The sequence below is a fragment of the Silurus aristotelis genome (assembly GCF_946808225.1).
Source record: "Silurus aristotelis genome assembly, chromosome: 11".
NCBI classification, from domain to species: domain Eukaryota; kingdom Metazoa; phylum Chordata; class Actinopteri; order Siluriformes; family Siluridae; genus Silurus; species Silurus aristotelis.
Window position 1 is genome coordinate 29,168,905 of NC_139584.1, and position 24,549 is coordinate 29,193,453.

Below are 24,549 nucleotides of genomic sequence, written 5' to 3' on the forward strand. Positions count from 1 at the left end.
GCCACTCCAAACTGAACCACGTCCTGCTCCTGGTACTGTGGGTCTGCTCCTGAGTGCACCATTCGACCTCTGCAACAGTTCCAGAATGCACCTTCAACCTTCCTAAGTTCTCCAACACCTCTCTATTGGGACGTGCCTTCCACCAGCTTTATGCATTAGACACTGATGCTCACCTGCAACACCAAAACCATGAAATTGATAAGTGCTTTCTGATCATCTCATTCTTTATTTACTATTATAATGAGCTCCACTCTCCTGGGAAGATGTTCCACTAGACTTTGTGTAGATTTGTTTGAGATTCATTCAGACACATGGATGTAGGTGAGGTATGGAGGCCTGGGGTGATGAAATCACAGACGTGGGTCAGAACAGCACCAGTTACACCATCAGTCTCCAAACGTTTTGATTCCACCTCGTATATATTTTCACCACCAGGATCAGAAGATGGACTTCTGTTTGGAATTAGAAGCCTAAACATTCATCTAATTTCCTGCTCTCCTCAATCGTTAACACAATGAACGGGAACACACACCCTCTCCTGCTCACACTGCAACACACCCGCTTGCTACTTCCTGTAGGATTTATTGTTTCTGCAGGTGCAGAGATTGAGATACTTTCACCCGCAGGTTGCCAGGTTGCCAACTATTTAATGCTAAACCACGCCTTGTGTGTGTGTGTTTGTGTGTGTGTGTGTGAGAGAGAGCAAATTTTACTAGAGTGACTCACTAATGATGCCATCAAACAACACTTTCCTGCACAAGAGCTTCAGATGTGCGAGCCAAAGACCTGTTCATTTTTACAGACGTGACACAAACACTGATAAATACGCCATTATTATTTCAGACTATTTTTATGTGTAGCAGACAGAAAAATACACCATGTCAACCCAGAAAAGAGGGGATTATGTCATCAGAACGTCCTGTCGGACCACATTCATTTGCGCTCTTGTGCCACTCTGTACGTTTCCATGCTGGTTAGCATTTTAGCCTCGTAATCTCGCTGTCAGGTTTCAGATGTGCAAACAAGATTAAGATAATGTAAGTAAATAATAATAATAATACAGATGTGAGGAAGACCAGAGCTTTTTTATTGGGGCCGTGGAGCAGATAAGACTTCATAAAGCAGAACGTTTCAAGGGTTGATGTTTTAATAGAGATGATTGGGATTTGGTTTCGGTTGGAGTGGCCTGTTTTGTGTTTTGAACCAGGGAACGTTCTCATATAAAGAACATTCCCCTAATTTACTCCCTGCACTCAGGTCTGACACAGAGATCTTATCTGGCGTGAGTTAATAAACAAAGCGCTGAGATTTGTAATTCTCTCCACTCTTCTGGGAAGATGTTCCACTAGATTTTCGAGTGTGCTTGTGCATTTGTGTTCATCAGCCACAAGGGTGTTAATAAAGTCAGGTACTGATAAAGGTGAGAAGGTGAGAAGACCTGGGGTGCAGTCAGCGTTCACTTTCATCTCAGAGGTGATCAGTAGGGTTGAAATCAGAGCTCTGAAGCTCTCCAAACCATGTAAAGCAGATCTTCATGAAGCCGGCTTTGTGCACAGGAGTATTTTCATGCTGGAACAGGTTTTGGGTTTCCAAGTTCAAGTGATGGCAAAATATTACGTCTTACGCAATTGAGTGCCTCCAGCTTTGTGGTAACAGTTTGGAGAAGAATTTATATGCTACATATCTTCCACTCCATTCCATGTATAGCAGATCATGGAGCTGGCTTTGTGCAGTGTCATGCCGGAACTGGTTTGGGTCTCCTGGTTCAAGTGAAGGAAACATTTGATGCTCTTGCATCCAAAAACAATTGTGTCGTAGGGAGGTGGTCTTTGGCCTTTAGTTCTGAAGATCATGAGTTCATATCCGAGCAATCACACCAAGCTGCCACTCTTGGGCCCCTGAGTAAGGCCCTTAACCCGAAAGCTGCTCAGCTGTACGAATGAGATAAATGTGATAATTTTAACATGCCGAAATTAAACTCCACATGTCGTCTTTTCCTCCTCTATCTATCCTTAGAGTTTATCTTGGTCTGAAACGAATGAAAATGAACGAGTGCATACACAGCTGTGCATGATAAGTTGTGTAAATATTGAACTTTCACACCTATCACTTTCACTGAAAGCAATTATTTACACGCGGATACACACTCAGTCATTTGGGCTCTATAAACAAGTATCTTCCTGTTTAAGCAAACTGCACTTTCTGTCCTGTTCCAGCAAAGCAGCTAAACATGATGCTGGGGCTTCTACCAGCGCTGAGGTCACCTGACTGTTTCAGCCCAGGTCTCGGTGTAGAGATGAACGGACCCATACGCTAAAAAATATATTTTAAAGTCAAGAAAATACATTTCCAACCTTACAGTAGGATAAGGATAGAGATCAATTATCTATCTATCTATCTATCTATCTATCTATCTATCTATCTATCTATCTATCTATCTATCTATCTATCTATCTATCTATCTATCTATCTATCTATCTATCTATCTATCTATCTATCATATTCCTTACTTAATATGTGAAATGTGTTACTGTATATGAACATGTTTATGTTCATTTTTATGAGGTTGGAGCTCAGTGATTCAGGTCTTGGACTTTGGATCAGAAGGTCACAAGTTCAAATCCCACCACCACCAAGCTGCCACTGCTGGGCCCCTGAGCAAGGCCCTTAACCCTCCCCTGCTCAGTTGTAAGTCACTCTGTCACTATGGATAAGGGCAAATGCCGTAAATGTAAATACAATCATGATTTTCGTAAAATGTTTTATGTGAATGTATTTTCTTGAATTGAAAAATATTGCAAAATACACATTTTTATATCAAATATACAATATAGATTTTCTGAAATATACAAAATATCGGCTAAACCGTATTTATAGAAAATAAATTTTTTGGCCATTTGAACATATATTTTTTATCATATGTGGTAGCGATTATTAGTTATAGTCATTAGCTATCAAAAAGTGAAATAAAAATACGAATGAAAAAGAAGTTTTTTGTTCTAGATCCAGAGAAATGACTCATGGAGGCCATGAGTAAGTATGATACCAAAGTATTAGGACACCTGACCGTTCCATCCGTATGTGGTTCTTCTCCTAACTGTTAGCACAAAGTTAGAGGTGGACAATTGTCGGCGAGATGTGAGAGCGTGAAATTTTTCCTTGTACTAGGAGACCCAAACCTGTTCCAGCATGACTCTGCTTTGCATGACTCTGCTCTGCCATGGAAGCATGACTCTGCTCTGCCATGGAAGATCTCCCGGTGAGGTGGTAGTTTAGTGGTTTGGGAACTTGGGATTTACAAGTTCAAATCCAAGCACCACCAAGGTGCCACAGGGTTCTTAACCATCATATTAACCACATACTGTTTTGGAAGATCTCCTGCTATAGAGCTCCAACCCTATTAAATAAATGACAATGCCCCTCAAGCCAGCGTCATTTAGATATGCTTTAAATGTGTAGGAGTGATAGATCTCCTACTACAGATCTCTAAAACCTATTGGACATGAATGTGAACACTGACTGCACCACACGCCTGCTCAGGGTGACTAACACCCTCATAGTCGAATGAATCACACAAATCACCACATGCACAACATCTAGTTCACATTTGCTTTGTTTTATTGCTCTGAAATAAACGACTTAGCAGTTTTCTTGGCAATGAGAACAAACATCAGGCCATGAGAGCACTGAAAAACGAGCTCTGCTTCATATCATGATAAAAAATAAAACCTAAAAGACTTTTCTTCAGCTTGTTTTTTTCCAACAAAAAGTTGAAAGTTAGCATGACTAATATGCTAATAAAGGCTATAAAACTAGCAATTATGCTTAATAGCTTTAATAGAAGCATTTGTAATAATTATAATGATGATAATGATAATTAAATGTGTCAGTCATGGGAACAACAGTTACTGTAATTATCAGTTGAGCCGTCAATATGACATTTACTGACTTAAGTATAAATATTTATTTCTCTACGAATATTTGTTCAATTATTCCCAATAATCTATTCTCTTATTTCAGAATTGTGTGGTGCCTGTAGCCTAAAGTAAATGTTGCTCGAAAGCTGTTATTTTAAACAATCAGATTTCATGTCAACGGCACAGGAGCCCTCTAGCAGGCGTCCAATAACGTCTGCATTTTCACGTCCTTTGATTGGACGATCAGAGAGCGCAGTGGTCAGAGCTCGCAAACCGCATCTGTAGCAAATTGAACAACCTCAAATATATCCGTGTGATCAGATAGCTGTTTTTTTTTATTCCACAACGTCTGACAGAGGAGAAGAAATCGATTTGGTGGCAGATACATTTACAAGGACCTTTAAAAGAAAAACTGAACATTGTGAGAAAAAGTCACCAAAACAGTTTAAAACAGATGTTTTTTAATGAACTTTATACTCTTGCTTTACTTTCCTGTCACATCTGGACAGAAGTTTCCTGGATTTCAATCTCAATGAAAACCATTATGCACAGAAGAAGTGTGTATGTGGAGGTGCAGTTGTGGCTCCAGTGAAAGGAAACGTGTTGAATCGTGTTGATTGGGTTTCTTGCTTTAGTGATGACGTTCTCACTGTATGAGGTCCTGTGTGATGCAGTGCTCTGTTCTACTGCACTTCTCTATAGTTCTGATGGTTTCTACAGACGTGGCGGCAAAATTAGCATGTTAGCATGTTAGCATGGTGTTCATTAGATCTTTTGTCGATGCTAAAGTGTGTCGTGAAAGAGACTAATCAACACTACGGTCAGTCATTTCCGGATTGTTTCCTTCCAGGCCCAATTAAATAAAACCGAATAGAGTTTATTAACATGGAAAAAAGCTTTCGTGTGAATATTTTATTCCCATATTGAGTTTCAGGATTATAATATAATGTAGATTTAATAAGGATGGAAAGTGCAGTGTGTTTTTGTAACCACATACTGATTCAGCAATCTGAGGGGAAACTCGAACTTCAACACAAACTATACAACAGTTTGTGGCCACCTACACAGGTGAACATTCCAGATTTATTTTTTCCTTTTTTACTTTTAAAGGAAGCATTCCATTTGATTTTTGGGGCATGATTGTAGAAATTTGTGAGCAGGCTCCTCAGTGTTCCTCACGTTCTTCACACCACACGTGAAAACTATTATTCTATAATATTCTACATGATCCTGCTTCTACGCCATAAGAAATCATTATATTGGAATAAAAAAAAAAAAAAAAAAAAAGGCACTTGAATTAAATATAACGTGAAAGAAGTTTGCTTTGAAATCTCACACATTGTCATTATGTGGTTTTGTTTGAAGAACTTTTAGGAAAATATTGAATTCAATCCATTATGGAATAAAGCAGAAACATAACAAAGTCTAGACAAAGTGGAGCTCAGTGAGAACGTTCTGGCTGCACTGTACATCCTGAAACTGTACAATTCTCAAAAAAAAAAGCTGCTCTGTCGCAATGTCCATTGGTGAAACTAGACTGAAATGAATTTCTCTCACATGTTCTTTCCTGCAGTCTTCTTCCTACGCCATCATCCCCGAGAATCGATACTGGAACTGGAAAAACTTGAAATGGTTTCAATATTTTTTTAGACTGACCCTTCTGGAAGATGGAGGAGTTGATGCATTTGCGAAAAAACTGTGTAATGAAGCAGAACTGTGTTTCAGCCCACACACACACACACACACACACACACACACACACACACACACACACACACACACACACTAAGAATAAGCGAATAGAGGGATCATACAAGCTTTTTTTTCTAGTTTTTCTCAGTTGTTTTGTAGCGTTTTTTCGAATCCTACTTATCATTTGCTTCTCAAAATCCTTGGTTCCTCTCTCAAAACTAAGTATTTGTATCTAAAAAAATTCTTAATGAGATCAAAATCACAAGTCTAATCATGTTGTCAGCGTGTGGGCGCATCGTTTAATTGTTTCCTGATGCGGTTTGGATCACAATGATAATTGTAATTCAGCGTTTTGCTCCGTCTCCAATTGAAGGTTCATGGAATTCATCTGGACAGTTTTGATACAGTTTTTCGCAGGGTCTCAGATCAGATTCTCAAAACTACTTGTTCAGCCTTCACATTATTCAGTCGCTTGTGCACTTACGGTTCATGTTGATCCAAATATATTGTACTGCTTCTCCAAAACATCTCAGCATCAGTTCATAACATACAGTAAGTCACTGAATGTAAAATGGTTGAATCAGTCGTCAGAGTCTGTCATCTAAAATCTTTATTTCTATTCGATTGTTCAGATGAATCTTGAATGCCACTAATGAAGGTGAGTGAACGGCATCGGAGCAACCAATGATCAACCAGATCTCCAAAACAGGTCCAAGCAGATTCTCGTGAACCTTCTTTGGAGGCGGAGCAAAACACAATTACATCCATCCATCCATCCATCTTCTCCCGCTTATCCGATGCCGGGTCGCGGGGGCAGCAGTCTAAGCAAAGATGCCCAGACTTCCCTCTCCCTAGACACTTCTTCCAGCTCTTCCGGGGGGACACCAAGGCGTTCCCAGGCCAGCCGGGAGACATAGTCTCTCCAGCGTGTCCTAGGTCTTCCCCGGGGTCTCCTCCCAGTGGGACACGCCCGGAACACCTTCCCAGGAAGGCGTCCAGGAGGCATCCGGAACAGATGCCCGAGCCACCTCAGCTGACCCCTCTCGATGTGGAGGAGCAGCGGATCTACTCCGAGCTCCTCCCGAGTGACTAAGCTTCTCACCCTATCTCTAAGGGATCGCCCAGCCACCCTGCGGAGGAAGCACATTTCGGCCGCCTGTATCCGGGATCTTGTCCTTTCGGTCATGACCCAGAGCTCATGACCATAGGTGAGAGTAGGAACGTAGATTGACCGGTAAATCGAAAGTTTCGCCTTGCGGCTCAGCTCCTTCTTCACCACGACAGACCGGTACATCGACCGCATTACTGCAGAAGCTGCACCGATCCGTCTGTCAATCTCCCGTTCCACCCTTCCCTCACTCGTGAACAAAACCCCAAGATACTTAAACTCCTCCACTTGCGGCAGGAACTCCCCACCAACCTGAAGTGGGCAAGCCACCCTTTTCCGACTGAGGACCATGGCCTCGGATTTGGAGGTGCTGATTCTCAAAACACAATTACAATTTCTGAAAATAGACGAAGGACCAGGAAGCGAACGAAAACGATTACAGTACAGTAACAGGGTGTATCCTGTCCTTCATAATCTTCCTGGCTCTGGTCCGGCACCACATGCTGTAGATGTCCTGCAGGTTAGGGAGCTCTGTGTGGATGGTACATTCAGCTGAACGCACCACCCTCTGGTGCTGTTCCCAAACCAGGAAGTGATGCTACCCGTCAGAACGCTCTCAACGGTGCAGGTGTAGAAAGTCTTTAGCACCTGAGAGGGAAGTTTAAAGTCCCTTAAACGTTTTAGATGATGCAGACGCTGCCGGGCTTCTTCACCAGAGTGTTGGTGTGACAGGACCAAGACAGGTCCTGTGTGATGTGAACACCAAGGTACCGGAGGTACCAAGGTACCGGAAACTGTCCATTCTTTCCACTGAGAGAACAATCACAAAAAGACTTATGATTCTGAGATGTTCATTCACAAAAATACTTACTTTTCAGAAATGTTCTAAGGATTTTGAGAAAAGTTCAGGCTTTTGCAAGAAATCCAATGTTTTGTTCTGTTTGTACACATTTTGAGAAGCAACTGAAACTGTAATTTTAGCACATGAACTGATGCTGAGATCTTTTGCGGGTTGAAACTATTCAGGTGAGATCCAGTATAATATATTTTGATGAACATGAACATTTGATACAGCAGGTATTTGTACACAATCAATTAAACAAATGCGTTCGCAATTTAAAATCCGAAAACAAAGTGTTAAAAACAAGCCACTCAAGATCTTTCACTTCAACCCATGTAAAGCAGATCTTCATGGAGATCTTCTGGCTTTGTGCCCAGGAGCATTGTCATGCTGGAACAGGTTCTGGCTCTAATAGTTCAAGTGAAGGGAAAATCTCGATTTATATTGTAATTATAGTGTAAATGGTATTCTGCGGGTTGCGCAGAAAAATGTAAAGAATCTCAGAAACGAGTTTTTCACATCTCTTCCAGCACGGCTCAACTGGTCCCCCATCTCTCAGGGTACACAGGAAAAATGGCAGAGTAATTTTTCCAGAGAAAATATTCTTTTCCTAGTTGTTTTTGCTCTATTTTGAGTGTACAGAGTAAAATATGTCAGTAGAGTAACACCTGTGACTCCTCCCCATTGTCTCCTCACAAAGTTTAATTAATTCGCACTACTCTACACGGTCATCGTTAAATGACACCACTGAAATTGCCAACTGTTTATTAAATGTTTGAAAGCTAAATTATTGTGGTGAGGATCGAGTTGCTGGAGGCCATTTTGATGTGCATTAGCCCTATTCGGACTCGAATTTCTCACAGTAACGTAAGGTTTTATCAATATTTACAGGGGCTATTGGGTTTTTTTTTGGCGTCTGAATCCAGAATGTTGTACCCTTTCATTTACAAGCTCATTGTTGGGCTTTTGATCATTGATTAAAGAATATTTTTTATACTCCTCAGCACATGTGCGATTGCGCCATTATTGTGCAACACCGTGCAATGACCTTGTGCCTTTTTATATAGACACTTTTGTTCGTACAAAACTCCTAAATCGTGAATAAATCGCCATCTGTATGCACGAGTTTTATCACTGAGGTGCCATTCGGATTATATTTTCAAACATCCATGAGAAAAATGGTCTGAATATGACTAGCATGCTAGCACCATGCATAAACTGTTGAACAGTTATTTCAAATTAAAAACACACCAGTGAAGGAAAAATAAATCATGTTGAATGTCATCTTCATCTGTCAGTGAGTAATATTGCCTTGTGTTCACCTTCAGGATGCAAACCAACAACGTTGTCAGAGTGAAGTTCAAAAATTGCAAAAAAATATATATTTTCTTCAAAACCTTATATGTTTCAAACGTTTTTGGAATGTGGTAAGAGGACATTGCTTTAACATTAATATCATTAATACGTTTTAATAGTAGTAAACTAAGTTTATGGTTGTATCTTATGAGGTATAATAATAACTCTAACTTCCTTTGGCATTGCTGGTTTTTGTTAATTTGATCTTCCTACAATGGATGTGAAAGTCTTTGATGACTCGAAGACAGTGGTTGATGAAGAAGCATTTGAATACCTGCTGACACGACCAGACCTTGTGTCCTAGAAATTTTGATCCCAGGCAAAGACTGTTTTGATGGTAAATTGTTTTACATGCTTATAAATTTTTGTCTTTATTTTCAGCAATACTCACCAATTTATTTTTGCATAGACTAATGTGTCTATTGTACTAATTCTCAATAGCTGTATAACATGATATAAAAATAGTATGAACAGTTAATCAGACTATAGGTATGGTTTATATTGAAGATTCTTTAAGCTCAAGCTCAGTAGGAGATACCGATGGCACATCAGAGCCTGACGACACAGCAATTTTGATTAGAAGTCCTCCTGAAAAAAATCAAGCAGAGGAACATCTTGCTCAAGCAAGGATAATCTATATGGAACTAGTTAAAAATTAAAGATATTTGGAACTATATACAGATGCCAGTTGTTATTTTCTCATCTTTGCTCAATATTATATCATCCCCTCTTTCAGATGATCGAAGATATCCTAAAGACCAGCGCTGGAGGTGAAAAGATTGCAAGTGAATACGCTCGCACTAAAAGTGTGTCAGATAGCCGAAAACGTGACATGGTGAAAATCTTGGTAGCACGTTTGACAAATGAACATGGGTAGGTTGTTTATACAGTACCTTGTAAATTAATGTTTCTGATGTTATGGGTTGTAATTGGTTTATGTTTGTGTGTGTAAAACAAGGCCTTCACGACACTTGAAGGAACAATATGCAAAGGGAATCATCTCTCTCTTCCCAAATTTGGCTGACCCCAGGAGCAAACTTGGCTATGTTAGTAGCTGTTGCCTCTTAATCTATTTGATTTACTGAGGGAGGATTTACTGCATCTTGCAAAATAAATATTATTTACAATATAATTAAAGTGCTATTTATTTTCTCAGTCTAGTAATGTATTACCTTTAGGTCTGTTTGTTATGGTCATAGGAACATTTTTACAATGCAGAAGATACCAGGCTTGGTATTTGAGAATTATAAAGATAAAATCAATTTCTATTGTTCTGCCGTAACACACAGTTGTTCGGTAAACAAACTTAGTACCTACTGTGGTACTGACTTTTATTATCTTTGGCAGATTGATCAAGATTTGAAACTTCTATTTGGTGATGCAACCTCTGCAAAGTTGTTGGAGAAGTGGTGCACCAGCATAAAACCAAAGGTTATTGCCCAGAGCCGTGGCCTCACTGTCAGGGAGCGCCCTGCGCTCTCACCCGCTCATGCCCCGCCAACTCGGAGCGCCTCGCCTGATTACTAACTCGGCGCACTTGACTTCCATCAGACTCCCTCCTATTTAAGCAGCTCCGCTTCCCACTCACGCCGTTCGTTATTATGTTTATGGACTCGCACTGTCAGCGTCTCTATTCCCCGGTTCCGCTGCCAGCTCTCCGTACTATCGCTTCATGCGCACGTACTTCTCATATCAGACTTTGTGCTTCACCTGTTGACTTCACAAGACCTCATCCAAAATGCAGAAGCCAATGAAGTTGAAGAAGGTAACTATATTGTGCTATAGCTTAAGTTAACTAAGATGCGATTAAGCATTCATGGCAAAAGTTTCAAATGTGGTCACAACTTTACCCATTAGACATGCTTGTTTCATACCGACTTGTAACCTGAATGAAAATCACTTGTTGCTCTAACATTTCTACCCTGATCTACTCTTTTATGCACAAGGGCCACATACAGGAGTTGCAGATTTACAATCTGAAATTGTTTTCATTTGGAGCTCTGAATAACAAAAGCATGGTTTATATCTTGTAGATACAGTTTAACTGTATGACATCGTACACCTGTAGTCAATACTGTAATACTAGTTAATGAATATATACAGGCTCATCTTCCAAGTAATGTTAAGTCAAGTGAAACTGAGTCGGATGGTCCCTTTGTTTTCCATGTCTCCAGGTTGGGACAGCGACATGTCGTCAATTCTGATTCTGGTTCACCTTTTGCCACCTTCAAGTCAAGGCCGCAAAAGACCGGGAAAAATCTCAGCTATACAAGCATGTGATAGTCTTGTGAAATTCATCAAGGTGAATAGAGCAGATCAATTGACACTTTTTTATACTGTTCCTTTACTGTGTGACCTTGAACTTGCTTATTTCTCAGACAGGTACTTAAAGATCATCTGTCCTCCAAATTCTTTCATTCTTTTCTACTTCACACATACTTAGTAACAATCTATTGTAATCTCTTGGAAGTATGTACAGAAACTTCAGTGGAAGACATCAATGCATCTTTGTTCGTGCTGCATATTGACTTTAACTGTTGGCCACGTTGGCTCTAATATGTTTTCATTCTTTCACAGACTGGTACCAGTATCCAAGGGCACCTGGATGGAATTGGTGAAAGTCTCCAGCCGTATCTACTTGCTGTCGGACCAAAGAAAAGTAGGATCCAGAGTTGGTTTATTGTAATTGACCAACATGCTCTACCATGCAAGGCCTCTAATTCACTGGCCTGTGTTGATGAGCTTTTTAAAGCTCACTTTGTCTTTGGCACCTCATTCTGTCAGCAACTGACCAATGTGTATAGCTTTCTGCAAACCACTGTTTATGATCTAGATGTTGAAGTCACCAAGGTGAATCCCAGAGTGGCTGAGTTGAGAGCTAGAATGCTCCAGTAACCAGATGATTTGTTTCATTTGTAAAAGGGGGCATGCCGACGCCAATTCCCTTATAAGGCACTATAAGTAAGTCCATGGCCTTTGTTCAGGGAAAAGACTTAAGTTAAAATGTGCTTAAAGAGGTTGTTCACATGTTTACCATAGTTTTTCTGGATTACGAAAGCATCTCAGCAAATGTTGTGCAATTGACAGTTCATGCCCCGATTTTGGTGAAAGCTCATCCACTGCCAACTCCATTTTAGTAGGGGATGTGGGTGATTCACCAAACACACATTCAAACTCTGAGTCTGTACCCCTAAAAACAAATATAGTAGACAGTTGTGCACCAGTGGTAGCTGAACTTAAAGTTGCTGGTGTCGCAGAGACAACTATTAACTATGTTGTTAGTGCTTTAGAAGAAGTGATTGGAGACATTCATAGTGAAACTCGAGAATCTGTGAAAAACAGCTTATCTTTAGCGGAGCCCATAAAAAGTATTGTTGAGTCACAAATGGTCCTTTTGTGGCAATGAACACTGAGAGCAAGAGAATGCAGTACTTTTCAGAGAAATGGGTAAAAATAGATCGTGTTGAATTTGTTCTCGTGACAAGATTTGCTACAAGGTATAACAGAACAACTGGAACCTTTGCCCAAACCATTGTTAAGGATAAATATGTGTATATACCAATGCTAGAGACATTACAGTCCATTTATAAGCACCCTAAAATTAAAGATATGATGGCGAGAGACTCACAACAAAAAACAGATTTTCTTTATGACATACACGATGGAGAGTTCTTTAAGAATCATGAACTCTTCTCAAAACAAAGGCATGCAGTTCAGATCCAACTTTTTTTTTTTTTTTTTTATGAATTTGAATGTGTATCTATTTTACCTTTAGAAATATTTCTCCTCAATGCAACTTCAGTTTACTTAACATACATTTAGTCGCTTTATTTCATGCACAAGATATCAAAATATACGGGTTTGATAAAATACTAGAGCCGCTTGTCCAGGATATCTCAACACTGGAAACCAATGGAATTCAGATTTCTTTATTTGATCATACAGTTTATGGAACCATTGTCCAAGTTACTGGTGACAACCTTGGTGTCCATTCCATATTTGGTTTTGTGGAATCGTTTAGTGCTAGGTACTGTTGCCGCTTTTGCCTACTAGAGAATGAGGACTTTCAGACAGTGTTCAGTGAAGTGGTCCAAGGATGCCAATGCGAACTAAAGAACTTCATGCAGAACACTGGCAGAGAACGCAGAGCAATCCCAGTCTTCCTTATGTAATGGGAATAAAAAAGTCTTGCTTTTTAAATTCTTTGCAATATTTTCACACCAATGCAAATTTTTTTCAGTTGATATTATGCATGATATATTAGAGGGCGTTGCACAATATGAGATGAAATGACTCATTCAGCACCTGGTTGGCAATAACACCACATCAGTAGAAGAGCACAGAAGAATTCAGAGTTTTAACTATGGCTTCATGGAACAAAACAACAAACCTCCTGGTGTAGAATTAAGAGAGGGTTCCAATGACTTGGGCTTAAATGCCACTCAGAGCTGGTGTTTACTGCGATATCTGCACATTATTTTCGGAGATATTGTGTGTCCTAATGATCAGCACTGGTATTTGTTCATTTTATTGCTTCAGAATAGTGTTTTCTTTAGTTATATCCACTGGTATTACCATTTATTTGAAACACCTGATTGCAGAGCACCACAGTTTGTTTAAGCATTTGTTCCCTGATAAGAAATTGTTGCCAGAGCATCATTTTATGGTGCATTACACTAGTTGTATGCCGAAAATTGGACTTCTGCTACATTGTTGGTGCAAAGCATAACGTTACGAAGCAAAGCATAACGTTTTTAAAAAGCAGCTGAAAAGCTTCAAAAACATAACGAAAACATTAGCAAAGAAAAACCTGTGCCAAATGGCGTACATTTGGCAAACATATGATCCAAATGACATGAAATGAGGTCCTGGGAAAATGGTCCCCTTGAATAAAATGGAGGTTGGCACTGAGATGGCTGAGAAACTTATTGTGCCCATGTGGACTAAGGTCCTAAATGTGAAATGGGTCAAGTACTGTGGAAATATATATCGTTCAGCGTTAGCAGTTTGTGTTCAGGTTCAAAATGACATGCCTGTGTTTCATGTAATCCAGAATATTGTTGTCAAAGATGAACATGTCCTTTTAATAACAACTGCACTGAAAACTGTTCGTTTAGCTGAACATATTCATGCTTACAAAGTTGCACATACCAGAGAAGCACCTTGTGTTTGAGACCACAAACTGTTTGAGATTCTGATGTCTTATGGTTGTGATTCTGATTTGTTTATTGGACCATATAGTTACATGTAATTCATCTTGTTTGTCATATCAGAATTTTTGTATATATAGTTTGTATATTTTTCTTTTAAGACAGAACAGCAGGTTTTTCATTTTAGGTCCCTTTAATGGGTAAACATGAATGGTGTAATTCAGAAGAACAACTTTGAATAGAGTAAGTTCTTTAGAGGTCACTTAGAATTGAGGATGAACAACTCTGGAGGGGAAGGAAATTGTTGCAGAGTAAAGTCAAAGTACCTCTGAATAGAGTTAAAAAGTAGCAGAGTCAATTTCACGTAGCTCAGAACTGTGTAAAATAGTACACGAGGTAATTGAGCATAATTGACTCTGGAAAAATTACTCTATCAAAAGATTAACTTTTACTCTTTTTAAAGAGGGAACCGATGTTATATGGAATAGAGTCGAATTTTCTTCAAATTGAGTGAATTTTACTCTGGCAAATTTACTGTGTAAGAGGAAAGTATACATCAAGACTCTTCTGTTCTGGCAGCAAGGTAGGGAAATGATCTTCCCCTAGATGTCCGAACAGCTGAATCACTGATTATCTTCACACGGAGGGTTTTTCTTGCTGAAACACTGAAACTTTCTTTTTCTTTCCCACAAAGTTTTTAGCTGCTTGTTTTCTGTGGCCTTTTGAACCAGTGTTGATTTATTAGTTGTTAAAAAGCACTTTTGGTTTTGGGATGCAGGCATCTCCTCAATGCCGTAAAAAGAAATCTTTTTTTCAGCTGCTCCGTTTTGGGGTCTCCACTGCGGACCATCCGTCTCCAAATCCTGCTGACCTCTGAGTCTTTCAAACCACCCACCTTCATGTTCTCCCTCCACACCTCCAAAAACCTTATCCTTCATCCTCCGTCATCAATCTTCTACGGAAATACCCCTCCTACATGGCTTCTCTTTCACCTCGTCTCCAAAACATCCTGCACGTTCTCTCTAATAAACTTCTAATACATTTCTAATTCTTTCCATCCTTGTGGCTCCTGATGAAATTTGCAGCATCTTCACCTCGGCCACCTCCAGCGCCACCTCCTGCCTCGTTGTCCATGCTGCTGTCTGGAAACCATACAAAATTCCATGTCTCACCACCGACTTACATAAATGTAATGTAAATAAAAAAAAAAAATGAAAGATGAAGTGAAGATATCAAACACGACGTTCCACCTACATATCCTACTGATCATGTCATACATTAGATTAGTAACATCCAGTTCCATCCAGAGTGAAACATCAGTCAGAGACATTTCCTAATGACCTTCCTGAGCTCCATGGAGACGTTTTGCATGTGGTGGAAATGATATGGTGAACACTGGGATTCTGATAAATGGCTCGAGGCACGAGATGAATCCGACAAACTGGAGAAGAAAATGAGAAATATAGTGAATGGCAGTTCAGTCCAACAGCTTCATTATTACAGTTTTTCTCAGTTTCTTAAATCATCCTTAATATTTGCAACAAAAACATTGGATTTCTTGCAAAAACCTGATCTTTTCTCAAAATCCTTAGTTCATCTGTCAAAAATAAGTATTTGTGTCAATTAACATCTCATTCCTATTATACAGTGCAATCTGTCTATACCCCCTGACGTCCCAGTCTGTGGAGGCCCAGGTGTTCATCCACAACACAACAGAAATCATCCACTGCAATACAGCTCTAAAAAATATTCTGGAATGTCGTGTCCAGCCTCTGCAGGCTTCCGCTGTGATGTCCTCACATGCTTCATCCATGGCAGCCAGCAGGGTCATCTGAGTATGTGTCTGGCATTCATAGACCTTCCACCTCCATGCTGAATAGAGCTCCTCTGTTGGGTTGAGGAATGGGGAACAATGTGGAAGAAATTGCATCAGCTTCCTGTTATGAGTCAGAAACTTTTGCCTGATGGTGTTTGAGTAAAACTCAAATGATCCCAATGTATCACAAGCTTTGGTAAATCATCTCGAAATGGACCCCTCTCATCATCAGTGATGAGAGCCCTATAGAGGGTCTCTGAGAAGGTGAGGAGATGCTGTGTGTTGTATGGGCCTATAAGGGACAGTTTGACCACATCTTCTGCTTTTGCTCAGACTGAAGCCTCATCCACGTATGTGAAGTTGTAATGTGGTTGTCAGGGTGCGAGCGAAACAGAAGGCCGAAGCCGGAGTACAGCTCGCTTGGGTTTTAATGCAAGTGTGAGGGAGAGAGAGAGAGATACGAGCACACACACACACAGACGCGTGTGTGTGTAGAGAGCCACCAAAGGGGGCGTGGCAGGTGGATCCCTGACAGTGGTTCACTTAACTCCAATTCCATTATACGCTACAACCCAGAAGACCACCAATTAGTTATGCATTTTCATATCATTTCACAAAATACCGTTTTATCAAATATACACATAATGCATGTTTTCTTTACCAAATACCAAATGTACACATTCACATGCTGAAGTATATATAAGTCACTATAAGATGTTTATGTAAATGAGTTACTGTTTGCTCATAGATGTTTTACATACTGGTACCGGAGCTCCTTCACTCCGTCACCGTTCCTCTCCAGATGTTTCATGCTCATGTGTGTCTCTTCAACACCCTGTTGATATTAGAGATGATAACAGACTGGATATTAACTAACAGACTAACTAAAGGTTCTCGTACCGACTTCCAGTAAGTAAACAACATTTTTTACAGCTGGTCTAGAAAACAATTAAATAAAAATAAATAAATAAATAAATAAATGGATCAATTAGTAGGAGAACTGCTGCATGTAACTTCCTTTGTCCTGTTCATAAGGATGTGGTTTTAAAGAGGCACCAGAGGTTTGTAATAAAAACATTAATCAGACTGCAACAGGCTGAAGAAAAGAAGGAGACAAAGAAAAAGAAGTCATTAGTAATGCGGTGTGTGAGCCTGGGAAACGAACAGATCAGCGGATCATAGGGCACGAGGAGAAGGGTACAGTTTATTCCAGACACAGTGGGTGGAGTTTATTCCAGACACAGTGCTGTTTCATATTTTATTCTTTATTTATTTTCTATTTTTAACATTTATTTTTATCAGTCTATATCCGTATAACTGTATATCATCAGCTCAGCTCAGCTCACTATCTCCAAGAGTTTAGGGTGCATCAGGACTGAAAGAGAAAAAAGATGAATAGCTGAATAGCTGGAGCTGCTGTACCCGAGTCTAATTGAGAATTAAACGAGAATAAAGAACAACTCAAGGAGAACAACAGCTGCATTTATATGAGAAATGTAGTATTTTGTGCTCCAAAAAAAAAAAATGGTAGACGATTTTTCAAGTTGCAAAACCAGAAACAAAAATGACGTCTTTCTGAGCAACATAGACGAATTCTTTCAAATGAGTTTGAACTTTGGTTTTGTTTGGTGACTCCGTCTACGTCTAAATAAATAAATTTAAATATTAAAGACTCCGTCTACGTCTAAATAAATAAATTTAAATATTAAAGACTCCGTCTACGTCTAAATAAATAAATTTAAATATTAAAGACTCCGTCTACGTCTAAATAAATTAATTTAAATATTAAAGACTCCGTCTACGTCTAAATAAATAAATGTAAATATTAAAGACTCCGTCTACGTCTAAATAAATTAATTTAAATATTAAAGACTCCGTCTACGTCTAAATAAATTAATTTAAATATTAAAGACTCCGTCTACGTCTAAATAAATAAATGTAAATATTAAAGACTCCGTCTACGTCTAAATAAATAAATTTAAATATTAAAGACTCCGTCTACGTCTAAATAAATTAATTTAAATATTAAAGACTCCGTCTACGTCTAAATAAATTAATTTAAATATTAAAGACTCCGTCTACGTCTAAATAAATAAATTTAAATATTAAAGACTCCGTCTACGTCAAAATAAATAAATTTAAATATTAAAGACTCCGTCTACGTCTAAATTAATTAATTTAAATATTAAAGACTCCGTCTACGTCTAAATTAATTAATTTAAATATTAAAGACTCCGTCTACGTCTAAATAAATAAATTTAAATATTAAAGACTCCGTCTACGTCTAAATAAATTAATTTAAATATTAAAGACTCCGTCTACGTCTAAATAAATTTATTTAAATATTAAAGACTCCGTCTACGTCTAAATTAATTTATTTAAATATTAAAGACTCCGTCTACGTCTAAATAAATTTATTTAAATATTAAAGACTCCGTCTACGTCTAAATACATTTATTTAAATATTAAAGACTCCGTCTACGTCTAAATAAATTAATTTAAATATTAAAGACTCCGTCTACGTCTAAATAAATTAATTTAAATATTAAAGACTCCGTCTACGTCTAAATAAATTTATTTAAATATTAAAGACTCCGTCTACGTCTAAATTAATTTATTTAAATATTAAAGACTCCGTCTACGTCTAAATAAATTTATTTAAATATTAAAGACTCCGTCTACGTCTAAATAAATTAATTTGAATATTAAAGACTCCGTCTACGTCTAAATAAATAAATTTGAAAACGTCGTTTTCGTCCACACACTTCGATTTCAATCATTTCCAAAAAAAGTTGCTCAACCACACTAAAATGTCTGTAAACACATGTTTTCTGCCAGGTGTTTATTTACTTTCCAGACTTTTCAGGAAGAAAATTTTTTCTCAAAAAACATAATAATGTGGGAATACATGCCTGGGGTGAGTAATCCCAGAGTCGACATTTCCCTCAAGCAACTAAGAAGAAAGACAAGAAAATGGTTTAATCTACTTTATATATCATGTTTTATACATAATATATGTATTTATACTGTATATATTGGTTAGTAGATGTTTTGAAAGAGTGGAAACTTAAATCTTTAGTAGCCGAATTGGTGGGTGAGTGAAAAAGATCATTCCAAACCCAAAACTTATTTTAAATGAGGTGCTTAACTCAGACATATTTGTATTTAGAAGATTTCAGAACCCCAAGTTTCCCACAAGCCACTTCACCTCAGCGTACCACGCTACGCGTTTATTAGCGCAACTGATTCGCCTTCACGCTAATTACCACATTTACACAGTCACGGTTCACTGCACACTCTTCTCTTATTGAATATTGTCTTTCATGGTTTAGATGTTTTGCTCCATTCTGGTTTTTGCTCTCCATGGATTTGTTTGGGGTTTTAGTTGATGGGTGTTGATGTTTTACAGCAGCCAGAACGATCCAAAGCAAACTCACAGTGGTCAAACAGATTGAGTTCTGGCGATCGGAAGAAACGGGACGAGACAATAACGTGAACGGAAAAACAGAAACGAGGAGGCGATGAGAGAGACGAGCGAAACTAATGGCCTGGTAATATCACTGGGAGCAGGGAAATATTGCAGCTTTCTGATGATGTGTGTTTCTAATACACAACACATTTACAAACGAGCAATTGAGGGAAAAACGTAGTGCTGGGATTTGAACTCATGACCTTTCATTTCAAAGTCCCATGCAGTCACCACAGTCTGCTTGTGTTAGCATGTAAAAGATATGTAGCATTAAATACCATATTGTTATTGGTTTTACTCAGACACACATTAAAACCTCTGGCATGTTAATGTGCACTGTGTTTGCCAAGAAGGCTGTAATTTCAGCTCTCACACATCTCACACACGCCCCAGTGAGTTCCCCAGCCATCACTGAGTCATTTCTCTTGACTAACGCTTTAAAAAGCATTTATCATGTCGAGTGAAACATGCTTTTCCCCATCACAAGTCTACCAAACATCTGATAAATATGATCTGCAGAAGCAAAATCATTTGAACTAATAGAAATCAGTGTCAGTGATTATGGATAAGACATCGATGCACGCTAAATGGATTCAAACTTCGGCGTAATTGACTCTTCCAGCCAGATCTGGTTCTTCTCCAAACACAGACGCGGTGATTCACAGTGGTGCAAGACGTCTTTGGATGCTGTACGAAAACAAATCTAGGAGACCCAAACCTGTTCCAGCATGACAATGTCCCTGTGCACAAAACCAGATCCAGGGATGGAGTTTCAGTGTATTTCAAATATAATTTGGATTTGAGACTGTTGATGAAAACGGCTTCATATTTTGTATCAAAAAACTTGGTTTAAAAAAAAATACTTTGTAAGAAGTTCCACATGGTGACATCATAAACCTCTGGTTGATTCCTATCCAGTATTTTGCTCAGACTTGTTGATATCAGAACAGAAAACTAATGAAAGATAAGAAAGAGGTGAAAAAGGTAAGAAGGTGTTGAAGGTAAGAAACCTGCAGGCTGCCAGCTCTCAAATATGTGCAAAATGTGACCTCATCACATCTCACACTGCACCACGCTGTCTGAGATCCTCCAGCACTGCTCCACTGGTACCACCTTCTCTCAGAATGAGAGGTAAGTACACTTCACGGCTCTTCTCTGTTCTGGCACCGAGGTGCTGGAATGAACTTCCCCTAGATGTCCGTACAGCAGAGTCCCTGATTATCTTCAAGCGACAATTGAAGACCTTCATCTTCCTGAAATACTTAAATGAGCACTTTCCAAGTTTGTAGAATTCAAGAGTTATATTTATATTAAGTTTGTAATTTGGCGTACCAGTGTAGATTTATTCATTACTAGAGACTCAAAGCACTTTTGTACGTCTCTCTGGATACGGGTGTCTGATAAATGCCGCAAATGTAAATGTAAATATGTGTCTGACGATCGATAAATAAATATTCGGTTGCTGAATATTGTAATTAAAGTAGCTGTTTATTAGGATCATGATGTTGCACACCACTGCATGAATGACTGCAGGACACATAATATATTATTATATTTATAATGAACAATCAAATGATTCATTCGTTAGAAACTTAACCCTCGTCTGGGAGATCACAGGGATCTTGTATGTAAATATTTCATCTGTTACCTGGTTGCATGCGGCAGATTTATTGCGCAGAGTAAAACTGTTGTTGTAAAACATTGTTTACTTAATGAACTGAGTCGGTGTGTAATGGTGAAGGAACAAATCAAACAGGCCCAATGATTTAAGGTTCGTGAGGAAACTTCATGCTCCCTTGTACAAGTATTTTTTTGAATTTTTAAAATTCATTTTTTTCTACTATTTAAAATTCGACTTTATTTTGTAGTTTATTTTGATAGAATTAAAGTTAAAGTATTTGGTATTTTATTTTGCACAACCCTGGCCAGCTCCATGAAGATCTGCTTTCCATGGGTCAGAGTGGAAGATCTGCTATTGAGCTCCAACACTATTAAACATGAGTGAATGTTTCACGCTGACTGCACCCCAGGCCTCCTCACCTTCTCACCTCCATCAGTACCTGACTTTAATCCTTGTATCTGCATGAATCTCCATAAAATCTTGTGGAACATCTTCTCCGAAAGTGGAAGTTATTCTAACAGTGAATGTATAATGGGAAACACATAGTGATTTTATGGTTGTGTGTCCACAAACTTTTGGCAGGCTTTGTAGATCATTTAGTTTTAGACATTGATCTCACATTTCCTCCAAAGAACAATTATTCACCTCACAGCTTCCTTCACACACAAACAAGGAAAAGCTGTGGATTGAAGCTAAACCTTGTATCAGTATCAGGATGCGAATGTGCTCAAGGAAAACTCTATCATGAGGTATTATTTATAACAGTCTTGCTGTAGGAAATGCACCAGTTCACTCAAGTTAAAATAAAAATTCCAAAAAGAAATTTGGTTAGTTTACACTGCAGTGCCATGCAGGCCACGCCCCCCTGCAAACATCTCAGGATCTTAGCGAGCTAGCAGTGTGGTAGGAAATGCATTCTTTAAATTCACTGGTATTCATTTTGCTGTATCACCAAAACTAGCTAGCACAATCTTGCGGATTATTTACTGTGGGTGTGTGATACCAGCTTTGGTTTCATTCACCAGAAAAACTGGTAAAATTGATCCCAGACTAGAGACGTTTGTTGCAGTTTCCATAGAAACACCATAATGCTGTACGTAGCAGGCTTTTATATGGAATTTTGATTTCATTCTATTGTGGCTGCTTAGGAAACGTTGACTAATTACAGTTTTAATAAAACAAACATAAAGAGACCAGACTAGAAAAGTATCACTGCACTCAGTTTAAATCTCAGGACCATCCTGAGTAAGTGATGCCCTCAGCCTTTAATCCAAGGATTTGATCAAGTGCAAAAGGCAGCAGATGTTTAACTGGACGAATGTCAAAATCATCGCTAAATCAAGGAGTGGATGTTTGGGCCTGGTGTAGACCATACTGACATGAACAAACGAAGAAACAAATTGAGGTCAAAGAGGAAGAGAAGAGACTGTATGAGAGGTGGTGGACAAGGAGAATGTAGATTATACTGTATGAGAAATGGTGGATGAAGAGAAAAAGGATGTATGAGAGGTGGTGGACGAGGATGTAGAAGGTTTTATGAGAGGTGGTGGATGAGGATGTAGAAGGTGTATGAGAGGTGGAGGAAGAGGCTGTAGAAGGTGTATGAGAGGTGGTGAATGAGGATGTAGAAGGTGTATGAGAGGTGGTGAATGGGGATGTAGAAGGTGTATGAGAGGTGATGGACGAGGATGTAGAAGGTGTATGAGAGGTGGAGGAAGAGGATGTAGAAGGTGTATGAGAGGTGGAGGAAGAGGCTGTAGAAGGTGTATGAGAGGTGGTGAATGAGGATGTAGAAGGTGTATGAGAGGTGATGGACGAGGATGTAGAAGGTGTATGAGAGGTGGAGGAAGAGGATGTAGAAGGTGTATGAGAGGTGGAGGAAGAGGCTGTAGAAGGTGTATGAGAGGTGGTGGACGAGGATGTAGAAGGTGTATGAGAGGTGGAGGAAGAGGATGTAGAAGGTGTATGAGAGGTGGAGGAAGAGGCTGTAGAAGGTGTATGAGAGGTGGTGAATGAGGATGTAGAAGGTGTATGAGAGGTGATGGACGAGGATGTAGAAGGTGTATGAGAGGTGGAGGAAGAGGATGTAGAAGGTGTATGAGAGGTGGAGGAAGAGGCTGTAGAAGGTGTATGAGAGGTGGTGGACGAGGATGTAGAAGGTGTATGAGAGGTGGAGGAAGAGGCTGTAGAAGGTGTATGAGAGGTGGTGAATGAGGATGTAGAAGGTGTATGAGAGGTGATGGACGAGGATGTAGAAGGTGTATGAGAGGTGGAGGAAGAGGATGTAAAAGGTGTATGAGAGGTGGAGAAAGAGGCTGTAGAAGGTGTATGAGAGGTGGTGGACAAGGATGTAGAAGGTGTATGAGAGGTGGAGGAAGAGGCTGTAGAAGGTGTATGAGAGGTGGTGGATGAGGATGTAGAAGGTGTATGAGAGGTGATTGACGAGGATGTAGAAGGTGTATGAGAGGTGGAGGAAGAGGATGTAGAAGGTGTATGAGAGGTGGAGGAAGAGGCTGTAGAAGGTGTATGAGAGGTGGTGGACGAGGATGTAGAAGGTGTATGAGAGGTGGAGGAAGAGGATGTAGAAGGTGTATGAGAGGTGGAGGAAGAGGCTGTAGAAGGTGTATGAGAGGTGGTGAATGAGGATGTAGAAGGTGTATGAGAGGTGATGGACGAGGATGTAGAAGGTGTATGAGAGGTGGAGGAAGAGGATGTAGAAGGTGTATGAGAGGTGGAGGAAGAGGCTGTAGAAGGTGTATGAGAGGTGGTGGACGAGGATGTAGAAGGTGTATGAGAGGTGGAGGAAGAGGCTGTAGAAGGTGTATGAGAGGTGGTGGATGAGGATGTAGAAGGTGTATGAAAGGTAATGGACGAGGATGTAGAAGGTGTATGAGAGGTGGTGGACGAGGATGTAGAAGGTGTATGAGAGGTGGTGGACGAGGATGAAGAAGGTGTATGAGAGGTGGAGGAAGAGGCTGTAGAAGGTGTATGAGAGGTGGTGGATGAGGATGTAGAAGGTGTATGAGAGGTGGTGAATGAGGATGTAGAAGGTGTATGAGAGGTGATGGACGAGGATGTAGAAGGTGTATGAGAGGTGGAGGAAGAGGATGTAGAAGGTGTATGAGAGGTGGAGGAAGAGGCTGTAGAAGGTGTATGAGAGGTGGTGGACGAGGATGTAGAAGGTGTATGAGAGGTGGAGGAAGAGGCTGTAGAAGGTGTATGAGAGGTGGTGGATGAGGATGTAGAAGGTGTATGAGAGGTAATGGACGAGGATGTAGAAGGTGTATGAGAGGTGGAGGAAGAGGCTGTAGAAGGTGTATGAGAGGTAGTGGACGAGGACGAAGAAGGTGTGTGAGAGGTGGAGGAAGAGGCTGTAGAAGGTGTATGAGAGGTGGTGGACGAGGATGTAGAAGGTTTTATGAGAGGTGGTGAATGAGGATGTAGAAGGTTTTATGAGAGGTGGTGGACGAGGACGTAGAAGGTGTATGAGAGGTGGAGGAAGAGGCTGTGGAAGGTGTATGAGAGGTGGTGGACGAGGATGTAGAAGGTGTATGAGAGGTGGAGGATGAAGATGTAGAA

General features: G+C 39.6%; 1 long non-coding RNA gene across 1 annotated transcript; it reads left to right on the plus strand.

Moving 5' to 3' along the window:
* Positions 1–10,636: 10,636 nt before the first annotated feature.
* On the plus strand, positions 10,637–14,076 carry LOC310733757. The gene is made up of 3 exons (XR_014535875.1): positions 10,637–10,679; positions 11,089–12,129; positions 13,101–14,076. It is a non-coding gene; the product is annotated as an uncharacterized lncRNA (long non-coding RNA).
* The last annotated feature ends 10,473 nt before the right edge of the window (positions 14,077–24,549 follow it).